Here is a 13,191-nt window from a genome sequence, read left to right as displayed (position 1 = left end):
GCTTTGAAAACCAGACAGCATCCAGTACTGCTGGCATACTCTGAGACCAGACATCCTGTTTCAGTTGAACTGTTTCAAAGAGCAGAGGGCTTCAAAGCTCTCTTGGGGATTTTTCTTAAACTTGGGCCTCTTTACCCTGCTCAGCTGCAGCCAGAGGATGTCTGACAGACACCTGGAGCTACAAAACTCAGTGAAGGGTGATCAGCTCATCTTTTTGATGTGTATCAGTGTTGTGGTATAAGGGAAAGACAGCTCATTGTAATGGCAGGGAGAAAACAGTGGTGTAGAGAGCTAAAGGTTTGGGGTTTGGTTTGCATAACCCCTCAAACATAAACTCCTCAAATCACATCACATTACCACAAATTTTCTTTTAGCTTAAGACACTTCTGTGTCCCTTATCATAACCAAAGCTGCTGCTTTAGCAGAAGTTGGTTTGATATCCTTCTAGCTCAGAGAATATGACCAAAGTATTTTCTTTGTATGCTCTCACAGTGCAGTTGCCTGGATTTAACTTACATTCTTTTCCATGATTGATGATACAGAGCAGATTGTACCATACTGTACCTGATTTTACCTGAATTCTCACTAAAGTTTTTGCAAGTCCATAAATGTCCCAAAAAGTATAATTAATTTATTTAAGCATGAGTCACCTGAGACATGTGATTAGTGAATTTCATGATGCTTCTGCCCATGCAAGTGCCCAAATTCTGTGCTTTGCAGGTTCTTACAAACATCCATTAACTCCTTACTCAATGACAGTTCTATGAAATTTGAAAACTCAGTGTGGTGAATGACTGTTATATGCCTTTACTTGTTCTTTTTGAATCTCACTCAACAACTTTACAGTTCAACATTTTATGTCAGTCATTAGGAGGTCCTTACATGGTTTTACACCTGAGACTGAGAAAGATTTGTCCCACTCTCTGTTCTGCAAACTTCAGCCTTATAGAAAAACTGTCATTTGGATCTCAAGAGTTGCCAAAGAGAATCTTGAACTTTGGAGTGACATTTGAGATAAGAAGGGCCTTGGAGATGTAGCTCCAGGACCTTGAATTCAACTTAGGCAGAGCACTTCAGAAAGGGAGGATGAAGGGGCAGTTAGGATGTTGGCAGAGGGGTGCTGGCAGTGCTTTGTGCTAAAACAACATTTCATATGGATGGACTCACTGCTCTAGCAAAGCCAGCAGCATCATTGGCTTGTCTTCCTTGAGGGTCATCTATTTTTAAGAGTGCCTTTTCTTAATATTTTTCTCATGTAGGAACAATGTGTCAGAGGGCCCTCTATATTTTGGGATCTGTTCCTGTAGCCAGTGTAGTTCTGTGTACTCTAGAGGAACTATCCTAATTCATGGAGGACTGCATTTTTCCATGAGGACATCGGGTTTCAGGTTTGCCGAGTTGCCACTCTCTACTTGTCAAGAAGATCAACCCTGTTTTGAAAACAAGCAGCATCAGTGAAGCTTTGTTTTACAATGCAAGACTTTTAATATACTACCTATTTTGTTTCAGTATGAGTACCCTTAATGGGACCTAAATGTATAAATAAAAAACATTTAGTTAAATGAAAAAATAAATACAGAAAAAGCCAAATTTATCCTGATGTCATCTGTGATTCCTTTGTTTCTCATTACATGAGGGTAAAATGCATAATGAAGTAATTCTCTGATTCCAAAAGCCTATATATAGAAGAAATCCTTATCAATGTGTAGCTGCCTAGGCTGGGTTGCTGCTTCATGTCTCTTTTGGTTTGCCTTGGAAGCATCAAATCCCCACTAGGGTCAGTGGAATTGACCTTTTATGACACTACATGCTTTTCTTCCTGTCAACAATGGATTGATATTTTTAGAGGTCTAATTAGTATAGTAGTACAAAATCAGAGATCCAGCCTAAGAAGTAGGAGGTGTGACTTAAGCTCCAGTTTTGTCTAATGAAAGTCAGCCCTGATTGAATTGAATTGAAAACATTGAAACTCCTCTGCCTTATCTATTAAGGCTGAAAACATGTGGGGACAAGTCCCGCTTTCCAGGGCATCTGTGTGTCCCAAGGCTAGCTGGAACAGAAAGCACAGTTGTGGGAGGAATAGTCAGCCTAAGCAGCCATTTCATTAAACCTGTTAGAAGATTGACACAGGCAGCATTAAGCTTGTTTATGCACCCACAGCATAAAGGTGAAATTAAATACAGATCTCAGTGTGTTTTTCACCCTGAGTACAAAATCAAGCAGTAACAGAATGAAGGCAGAAATGCTGCCATAAAATGGGATTTCCAGCAACTTTGGGTACATATATGGAGACAAAAAGGCTGACATTGAAGGTGCAGGAAATAAAATGTAGCAAAATTAAAATACCTTTTTAATAGCATTGCTGGCTACAAGGCATTAACACAAGGGCATCTGAATGAGGAATTGTGTTTCCCATAATACTGGGGGTTTTTTTGTCATAAAATGCTTTTCTTTATCCTTCTCCACTCCTGGAATAAATGAGTGATGTGGGGACACATGACTGGCTTGTTGAAATCAGCCATTTAGCAACACTAGGACCAGATGCCCATGCAATAGAGTGCCAAAGCAGAGTGCTGGCATCTTTCACAGCTTGGACAAATGTCCAGGTCTAATGACTCCATGGCAGCCCCATGGAGTCTGCAGAGAGTTCAGAGGCATAGTCATAGCAGACAGAGAGTAGACAGAGAGCTGCATCTAGCAGCAAAGCCTCAGATGGCAAATTTGGGTGGCTGGTCTATATCATATGATTTTTCTGGTAAAAGTGTTGGGAACTTTGTAAGTGTCCTGGCAAAAAGCTGAGTTTTGGCATGCTTGACCCTCTTATTAATGGGGAAAATCAGCCCACAAAAGAAAAAAAATCAAAAGTAGCAGTATGCCTACATTTGTGATGACAGCAAAGAAGTTATAATACATGACATGTGTGTGTTCCATTAATTTGTATGTTGTCTTTGTGGGGATTTCAGTGTTTACTCCAGAAAACTGCTTCATGTGGTATGTCAATAGCTTAATGTGACTGCACTGCAAAACACTTTTTTAAACAAAAAAGTAAACCTTCAGCCCTCCTTTCTGGGTAGAAAAGATTGAAGCTGTGAGTAAATTAAACACACATTTTTCAAGCAGAAAGAAAATACAAGAGCTCAAAAGATACTTTGTTTCTAAATTCATGGCTTTTAAGCCAAGTACATGATTTTTGGTGGCTGAGAGATATTTTTTTAACGTTTGATGACGAAACTTGCATTCAGAGTCAGGAAGACATAGATTTTAAAATCTCTGTTGATAAGACGAAAAGTGCCAGCAAATGCTCACATCTGGACATGAGGAGAGCTGACTTCAAGCTGCTCAGGGAATTAGTAAGTAAGGTCCCCTGTAGGTGCTGGGGTCCATCAGTGCTGTCACTTTTTAAACATTATCTCTCAAGGGCACAGGACAAGGCAATTTCCAAATGTCAGAAGTCAAGCAGGTGAGGCAAAAGGCTTGGTTGAACAGGAATCTTCTACCTCAGGGAAAAGGTAAGAAAGGAATATGTATGCCCAGTGGAAGCAAGGTCAGGTGACATGGAAAGAATACAGAAATATTGCTTGCCATTGTAGGGAGAAAATTCATACTGTCAAAGTTCAACTGGATTTGAAGCCTGACAGAATTGTGAGGGACAAAAAAAAATTATTTTCAAATATATTAATGGCAATATGCAGTGTAAGTAAAGATTACAGGATGAGGATGGTCACCTTACAAACAGGGACATGAACAAGGCAGAAATGCTTAACACATTCTTTTCCTCTGTCTTCAACATCCTTGGTTTCTAAATGACATGAGAAGATGTACATGGGTGGCTGAACTGTGCAGGACCACAGGGGCTAAGGACAAGAAGGACTGGGTTGCAGTAGACAGAAAAGAATGGGAAAAAGAGGTGAAAGCAGCAGCTCTATCTTTCTAATGTATTGAAAAGACCTGCATGCTGAAGATGAACATTGCTGGAAGGCCTCTTTGGCACAAGCACTTGTCTGTCACTTACAAACAGCAAGAAGAAACCTAAATTGCAGCTGAGATCAGTTACAATGACTGATTATAATACAGAGCAAAGTATTTCTAGCAACAAAAGCCCTAGGCATATTAATTCATTCAGCTCATTGCGTTGTGTGCAATTCTTGCTTACACTTGCTGTCATGAAATAGTTAGGATTTACAATCTTATTGCTGTGAGAAGATATTTTTATACATGCTACTTTGTTAGCCATTTTACTTCCTAATAATTAATCAACTCCCCAAAGAAGTATGATGTTGGGGAGTGTGAATTTGTGTTATTAAGCTATTCTGTGTGGTAGCAGCTCTGTTATAATATGGCCCACTTGTTTTATGACAAGTTACAATTTTCTTGTAATGTTAGCTGCAATTCATCTCAATAATTATGCCAAATTAAGTACTCATGCACATATAGAAATAAACATTAAATACATTAAAATAAAATGAGAAACATAATTTAATCTCTCTCAAGCTAAATAGAGTGAGGATTGCTTAGCAATCCTTAGCTCAGTCATCTACTGTTTCCACTCAGTAGTAAAAGCTCCTGAGGAAGGCTGTTGGTACCATGTGGCAGGAGGAGATGTAACAGGGGCTGTGTATTTATTTGCTCATCATGCAGACTACATCAAAAATTGATTGCAGAGGGAAGACAATGCTCTGCTTACTTTTAGCCAGCAAAGTTTTGGACAGAGTCCTGTTGTCTTCCCTTGGTGACACAGTGATACACAGTGAAAGCTGTTTGACTGGGGAAAAGGGTGGTGAGTAACTGGCAAAGAAGCAGGAAGGAAAAATGTTGTCCTATTGCTTTGAGAAGTTGCTTACCCTTCCAAATAGGAACTGATAAAAATTCTGAAGTTAGTTATTGAATCCATTGTCAAATCACTTGTAAATGGGGTGCATGTGCTATCTGTTTTTCTCTCTATTTCATAACTGTTGAAAAGACCTGTATTAAAAAAAACTTTCAGAGAGAATCATGTTCATGATGGCATCTCTTTAAAGATCCATCATGAAGTATGACTCAGCTGAGGGTTAGACTCTCAAACCATGCACAGTCTTTGGAAAGTCTTCCTCTTACCCACAGATGGAGAAAGTTGGTAAGGAAAATGCACGAGAGACCCTCACCTTCTGCAGGTATGCTGTGAATCTTTCTGATGCATGATTTTCTCCTTTGAACAGACGTTTCCCTAGAAACCATTTTTCTAATCATTAAATCACTGATCATAGGTAGATTTACCTAGTACTACTGAAAATGCCTTAATGGCCTTAAAAGATAATGGCAGGTGCTGTGCCTCTGACTGTTACTGGAAAGAAAACAGTGACAGGCTTCCTTTGTCAGAATTATTTAGCTAGCCAGTGCTGCCCCTGTCCCCAGCACTAGTTTGGGTCACAAAGCCATGTGTACACATGGTCACTGACCACAGCAAAACTGCATTGTGCCATACTTTTGACTGGGACTACACTATTGTCCCAAGAGCTGCAGAGCAGACAAAAGGCATGGCACAATGCTCTTTCCATGATATGACACTTTCTTCTACCTGTAATGACAGACCATCATTCCAAATATAGTAGGGACTTCAGGATTAAAAAAAAAAAAAAAAAAAAAAAAAAAAAAAAAAAAAAAAAAAAGAATATTTTATAGTTATACTCTTTTCCAGGAAAAAAATGTAGCCAAGTGTCTCTTCACAGTATCTTATTGTCATTGCCCACCAGGTTAAATAAGTGTTGACTTCCTCTGTTTCCTTCCCTGGAAACCAAACCACCTTCTCAGATAAAAAGTAACCCATGCTGCATCACAATTAAATAGAAACATTTGCTTAGTCATATACTAGGTATTTTCTTTTTTTTTTTTTTTTTTTTTCCTAATGTGGAAGAGCTGGGGCTGTAAAAGACCTATCCTCTTTTTCTTTCTAAACAATCATATAATTTGGATATATTTTGCCGTTTAAGAACAGAAACACCATCCAAGATAAAGCCTTGGTTGACTTCAGGGCCGTGAATGAATGTGACATTTAAGATTGTCCTAGTTTGTCAGTCCAAATCTCTGCTGCCTTACTTGATTTATTCATTGTCACCTACCAGGAAGAGATCAGCAAGTATGTTCAATGTCTGTGAATTCTTCTTCACTGCCTGATATTTTTGTGTAAATCCATTTTCTATATGATCTGAAAAATGAGTAGTAGCATCTTTAAGAAAGAGCCAATTGCTTGGAGTGATACTTGGTCACAAGACACCAAGAGATCCTTGCACTCACACCTTTGCCTATCCATGCTCTGTTGTCATGTACATAGTTTAATTAAGCTGAGAGTCAGGCTGATTCAACACTATACCCAGAGCAAACTTCTTATAAATTCAGTTTTCTCTCACTGCCATTCAAAAGTTTTAGATGCAGGAGGGAGTTTGACTGATGCTAGTTGAGGCAATGCCTTAATGTACTGCATTACTTATTTATTCCACCCACCCTTCTCAATTTTTTTGGCTGCTTACCCAGATAAAGGCATAATCTTAATTAAGACTGAATTAGGAGCAGAATGAATTCCTGCAGGCTATTACACAGTGTGTGATATAAAGCAGCAAATAAACAAGCATGCTGCACACCATGTCTGTAATTACTGTGCTCAGCTGTGTAGTGTAGGTGAGTTGGTGTTGCCTTCCCAATGTCTGTTCTCTGCAGCATCCTGGCTTCCTCTGCTGCACTGTAGGATCTGGAAATCCTTCCTGAGATGGGTAATTCATTTCAGGGGACTTTGGTGAACATCACTTCAGTTGAAAGATCTTTCTCTCACGACTACTGGGTGAGAGCTGGGCAATGGGCTGGAGCCAGCCACCAAGCAGCTGGGAGGACAGCCTAGCCTGGCCACAGGGACAGCAGTGGGCAGGAGAACATATGGCACTGGTACATCTCTGAACCAGGTATCAGGGCTCAGGGGGTCCCTTAGGAGGGCAGGTTCAGTACAGATGCTACTGGTGCAACTGGTTTTGCTCCTGATAGATGGCAACTGCTTCACTTCCGCAGTTTGTGCACTCATCCAGAGATGCTGTGAGACCAATAATACCCCTCTGGGAGAGAATATTCTTCTATCTCACATTACTGTGGGAAGCAATGCAGTTGCTCATTTGGTCTTGAGTTGTTTTCAGTGCAGCATATGCAGCACACATTTCAGTTGTAGAAGTTTCTTGTGTCAAATTTCATATACTGCATAGGTGAAAAGAACCTGGGGATGTGTTGCTATACAAATACTGAAATATGTAATTATAGACCTTGTTGTCTTTGAGTCAAGTGGTTTTGGGCCCTGAATTCTATTTTCAAGATTGACCCTATTAACTGATGTATCTCCAAATTTAAGAATTCCTAACCAAGTTCTCAGATCACTCATTTTTGTTTACCGAATTTGTTTATTTTGTTTGCCAAACTGAATTTGACTTAAAATTGAATATATCTATATTGTATAGGTGTTCAGTAGAAAGGAGCTCTGAAATGTTTTGAATCAGTTGTGTTTAGATTTGCAATAAGATCGATTATTTGCTTTCCAAAATAATTATATTGTAAAAAGCTGGGTTAAAAAATCTACTATCTTTTGAATTTATTTTTTATGATTATAACACTGTCCTGAAATACTCCTTGCTTCTTAAATGCAGCTGGGTATTGGAAAGTACATCTGTTTCCAGAAATCCATATTTCCTGAACAAATTCAGAATATTTTTCAAATGCAAACCAAAATAAACAAAACCATTATGTCATAAGCCTTTACCCTGAGTCAGTTGTGAATTATTCTGGTCTTTGGAGGCCACATGCAAACTCTCCTCCAAACAACAGATTACAAATCAAGCTGCCCACCAGCAGCTAAGCAGCCATATATTGTTGTGTTTCACCAATCAGAACAAATTTATTATTTCCAACATATTTGGAAATTGTGATTGTTCAGTGAACAAGATATTGAAGTTTACTATTTTTGTTGCAATTTTCTCATTTCTTCAAGCTTTGCTCAATTATATTCATGCTTGGTGTTTGTTGATGCCCATCATATTGGATTACCAAAAAATGGCTGTCCAAATGCTTTCTCAAATACTGTAATTAACCCTACATTCACATCAAATACAGTTGGCAAGCTATCAGTTACAACACATAGTGTTTAATATAACAATATCAATTTTGAATTATCATCTGCACTATTACTTCACAGGCATTTTCTCCCTTTCCTGTCCCCAGAAGTTTTAGCAGCTTTACTAGTTATTCTTTCAGTTCAGTGCAATTTTCATTTGTTTTCATCTAGTCAGATGGAAGACAACTCACTTTTCAGTGATTTAATTTATCAGTCATGTCTCATTCTTTGTATTTCTGTTGTATACATTTATGTAACCAAAGTCTCTGGATAAGGACTCTGCACATTATTTCTTTGATGTGATTAATGTCAGATTTGTTTTTCCATAGTAAGCCAGCAGGCTGTCTGTTGACAGCAAGCTGAAACAATAGTGATGTTTGCAGAGCTCCACCAGTGAGGTAGTGGGGTGGTAGGTGTCTAAGTACTAGATAGATAGAGAGAGAGAGAGAGAGAGAGAGAGAGAGAGAGATACAGACAGATAGACTCACCAATAGATAAAATAATATGGTTATATGGATTAGATATGTAACTATAACTAAACAAGTAGGTAAAGTAACTTAATTTCATGTAAGAGATTAGTTAATTTGCTTTTCTTCTTCCACTTTGGCACCTGACGTGAAAGTTAAAAACAGAGAGAAAATAAAAATTTACACTGAATTTATCACTGACAAAATTTACATTATCCTCCTAATTTCAAGTATTTTAGTGACACCTGCATAATATGCTTTCTGAATCAATATCAGTATTGACACTGCAGAAGCCAACTACATGAAAGCAGAATTTTTTTTCTCTGATATTTGGTGAGTTTGGGGAGGAGGAGGGAGGGACATTTTCTTTCAATAAACTCTGAAAGGTGAGAATTTAGACAGCTGCAGAAGAAGGTCTTGTTAAATCAGTGTAGTTCTGAATTAGGAGTGAGAGTTGAGGAGTTTAATGACTGCTTGCCTCCTTGCAAGGCTTGCTTTCCTGCTAGGCTGACTCACAACTGCCATCCACCAGGAAGATTGCTGCCTCGAGGACCATTACAATGAAACCATGAGACTCCTACAAACAATTTACTCCATTGGAAAATCCCTTCTTGGAATTACTTTCTATCCTGGAGTCTTGCTTGGCTTTTCATTGTCACAGCAGGAGCAACTTTTTTCCTCTCAGTTCCTTCCCTGAAATTCTGCTTGTGGAAACAGAGAGACTGGCTGCAGAGGAGGCTGTGGATGCTCTCTGCAGCACAGAGAGGATTCCTATCCTTACTTTTCTGCCACTATGTCAATTTAGTTTTCACCATGGTGGATGTGTAGGGGAAGTCCTGGAGACATTGTAGAGGGAAGAAAGGGAAGTTAATTCAGCTGAAAAAAAATGCAGGACTTGGACTATGAAAATAGACTACCTCTGCTTGGATCAAACTTCTTTTCCTCTCACTCAAATAAAACAAAAATTCACCTGACTGTAAACATTCCTTACAGCTCTTCACAAAATTCCTTGTGTGCTCCTAAAAGCAAAGAAAGACTGGGTTCACCAAAGAAATGAGTGAGTGGCTGTGACCACTGGTATGGTCAAAGGAAGAACATCAATAATGAGTGTTTTATCAGATTCAAAGAACTTCCTTCAGGTATCTAAAAGAGAAATCCAGTGTCCCAAACAAATCTTGCATTCCTTCCTGTTTTGATTCCAGCCATATGGATGGACAGCCACACTCTGCTAGACAACCCTTCTTCCTCCCCAAACTTTTTCTTATTCTTCCTTTAGCTTCCTGAACTAGTAAGAGACACAATTAATGGCCACTATGGACTCCATGAGTTACCCACAGCAGGATATATCCATGTAGGTATAAAATTGTGCTGGATATAGAAATAATGTCTGTAATTATTTCCTATTGTATAGTACTTCATATGGTCAGGAGGTTTATTAAAATACCTGGGTTTTTTTCTAAATATTTGAGCTATGAGAGTACAGAATATGGAATAGTTGCAAAATAATCTAATGCTGTTAGCTGAAGGCAAAAGTGGCTTATAAAAAATCAAAATGTGGCAGGAAGCACTGACAGCCTTGCAATTTGAGCATTATGCAGGAATGCCAGCAGCAGCAGCATAATTGCTTTTTTCCTAGTTTTTGTTTGGTCCCCATGCTGGCTCATAGTGTTAATCTCCATATGACTTTTTTGTTTCTGAAATCAAGTAAAAAAAAGGAAAGCAAGGCTCTGAAGGTACACACTGGTTTTAGTTGTGTAAATGCAAGAGGAGGATGGATTATGGGGTGATATGTAATATACTTAAAGTTGGTCTGAAGCTATTTAGGGGAAAATAATGTCATTCATAGTTCCTTGGTTAGAAAAGTAAAAAGAAGTTAAACAGAAATACTTCGAAATCTGTTGAGCATTTAATACCATTAGACTTGAAAGATGGGGATAGTGTACTGACTTATTTTGAATTAAATTCAGATTTATTTGCAAATGAAGTTTGAAACAAGAATATAAAAAGTTTTCCTTGAACTGTTATTTTCTCCATGACTTCTTTTCCTCCCACCCCCCCCTCTCCTTTTTTTTCCCCCTAGGGCAAGGTTTACAGTTAGCTTTGGTTGATTCCTACATGAATTTTGGTGACCAGAAAAAGTGATGAAGCAAGCCAGACAGATCTCTCATGAGGATTTCAATTATGCTCAGTAAATTCTCCAATGTTTTGCTTTACTTTATAAAATAAACTGGTTCTTTTTAAAAAGGAACTCTGCCACTAAAGGTATTCCCATTTCAATGAGTAAATAAATGAACTATGAACACATTTCTTAAATGTGAGTCATTATACATAGGCAGCTGTCAGTGTGAGGCTGTTGCCATCAATTAGGATGCAGAGACTGTGCCTCACCATCTGAATACATGAAACTTGCAACTAAATATGAGCCAGCATCTATTAAATATTTTATAACTTCCACAATTTTAACATTTGGGTTAAATAACCATTCAGTTACCCAGACTTTATAGAGTTCACCTTGCAGTACTTATGAATGCCTGTCTCAAAGACAGACTTTCAGCACTACTGTAAATTTTTCATTAAATTTGGATAGCTGAACTTTTCTTGTTTCAGTGCTGTTCTGGTGAGATGCTGCTCCACTGCTGTTTGAAGACCAAACCAGTCATAAGAACATGTGAAAGGTTATACAGAACTTCTTAAAGCAACAAGCTGAAATACTCCAGGAGGGCTGCAATTACCCACATCCTTCATGTTCTCCAAATCCAAATGTACAGATGAGAATAAAGGAATTTCCTTTTATTATTAATGATTAATATTCCTGTATTGAATTCCACAGCAACTACTGGAGAGGAATTCCATGTGCCAGGTGAAAATGTACTATTGCCTTTTGTTTCAAAACTGCTATCTGACATTGCTCCTGTATGGTGAGAAATTCAGAGTGATTGGAGTTTATGATCATATATGATTCTTGTTTTCCACCCTGGTGTCACTTTTCCATTTGGAAATCCTAGTCTCTGGTATTTCTGCTGCACTCCTCTATGCCTCCTGTTGCCCTGTCCATGGTGGGCCAATTAGGAAGACAGGGAGTGCACAAGGTATGACCATATCTACAGTTTAAAAGGAGCAAAATTACAGTTCCTGTCTTGTTTATAGCTCCTCTCCTAGTAATTGCCTACTTTCTGTTTACCTTCCTAGTGCTCAGCTGTTGAGAGATCTGTGATCTCTTTTGGACTTCAACAAAACTTTTGATATTATCTCTCACAGCATCCTTTGGACAAAATGTCCAGCATACAGCTGGATAAACACATCAGGATATGGGTGAGAAACTGGCTCATGGGTCAGGCACAAAGGGTTGTAGTGAATGGGGTGACATCAGTGACCTGTCCCTAGTGGGGTTCCACAGGGCTCCACCCTCAGCTCTCTGCTCTTCAACATCTTCATAAATGATTGGGACACAGGACTGGGAGGGAGACTCAGCAAGCTCACAGAGGATATAAAGCTGAGAGGAGCTGTTCACTCCCTCCAAGGCAGAGAGGCCCTGCAGAGAGACCTGGATATATGAGATTCCTGGGCATCAACCAAATGAAGGGCAACCAGGGAAAGTGCTGGATTCTGCACATGGGATGGGGCAGCCCTGGATGTGTGTATAGACTGGGGAATGAGAGGCTGCAGTGCCATGGAAAGGGACCTGAGGAGCAAAGTCAAGGTGAACGTGAGTCAGCAGTGCCCTGGCAGCCAGGAGAGACAACCCTGTCCTGGGGAACATCAGGCACAGCATCACAGCTGGGCAAGGGAGGGGATTGTCCTGCTCTGCTCTGAGCTGGGGTGGCCTCACCTAAAGTTCTGCAGTTTTGGACTCCACAATATAAAAATGACAAAGCTGTTAGAGAGCATCCAAAGGAAGGTCATGAGGATGGTGAAAGGTCTGGAGAGAAGAAGCCTTGTGAGGAGTAGCTGAGGTCACTTGGGCTGTTCAGCCTGGAGGAGAATGAGGAGAGACCTCATTGTAGTCTAGAACTTCCTTGTGAAGGGAAGCAGAGGGGCAAATATTGCTGTCTTCACTTTGTGACCAGTGACAGGACTGAAGGAAATCACATGAAGTTGTGTCAGGAAAGGTTTAGGTCGGATATCAGGAAAAGCTTCTTCACCCAGAGCTCCCTTTGTGGAGGCTGGGCAAGAGAGCAATCTCCCCACAGAAGTGGTCACGGCACCAAGCCTGACAGAGTTCAAGAGTTTGGACAACACTCAGGCACACAGTGTGACTCTTGGGGATGGTGTTGTTCAGGGCCAGGAATTGGGCTTGATGATCCTTATGGTCCTTTCCAACTCAGCTAATTCCATGATTCTGTGTTTCTATGACCTAGTGACTGTAGCCATCTCTCATATGAGATCTATTGGCTTAAGGCTGCAGCACCTTCCCATTGGAGAACAGATTGATGGATAGCCAGAAAACAGAGAAATTCAGAGTGAATTTGAACTGGACAGAACAGAGAAATGCTTCAGGTCTTCAGAAAAAATATTATAAAATACCTGGTAAAAAATTTTTCACTCAAAGTTGATAATGCCATTATCAATTGCTGATGAAATTAGTTTCCTCAGATATTAAGGTTT

Source organism: Erithacus rubecula, assembly GCF_903797595.1.
Source record: "Erithacus rubecula genome assembly, chromosome: 3".
Lineage (NCBI taxonomy): Eukaryota > Metazoa > Chordata > Aves > Passeriformes > Muscicapidae > Erithacus > Erithacus rubecula.
This window is presented reverse-complemented; position numbering follows the sequence as displayed.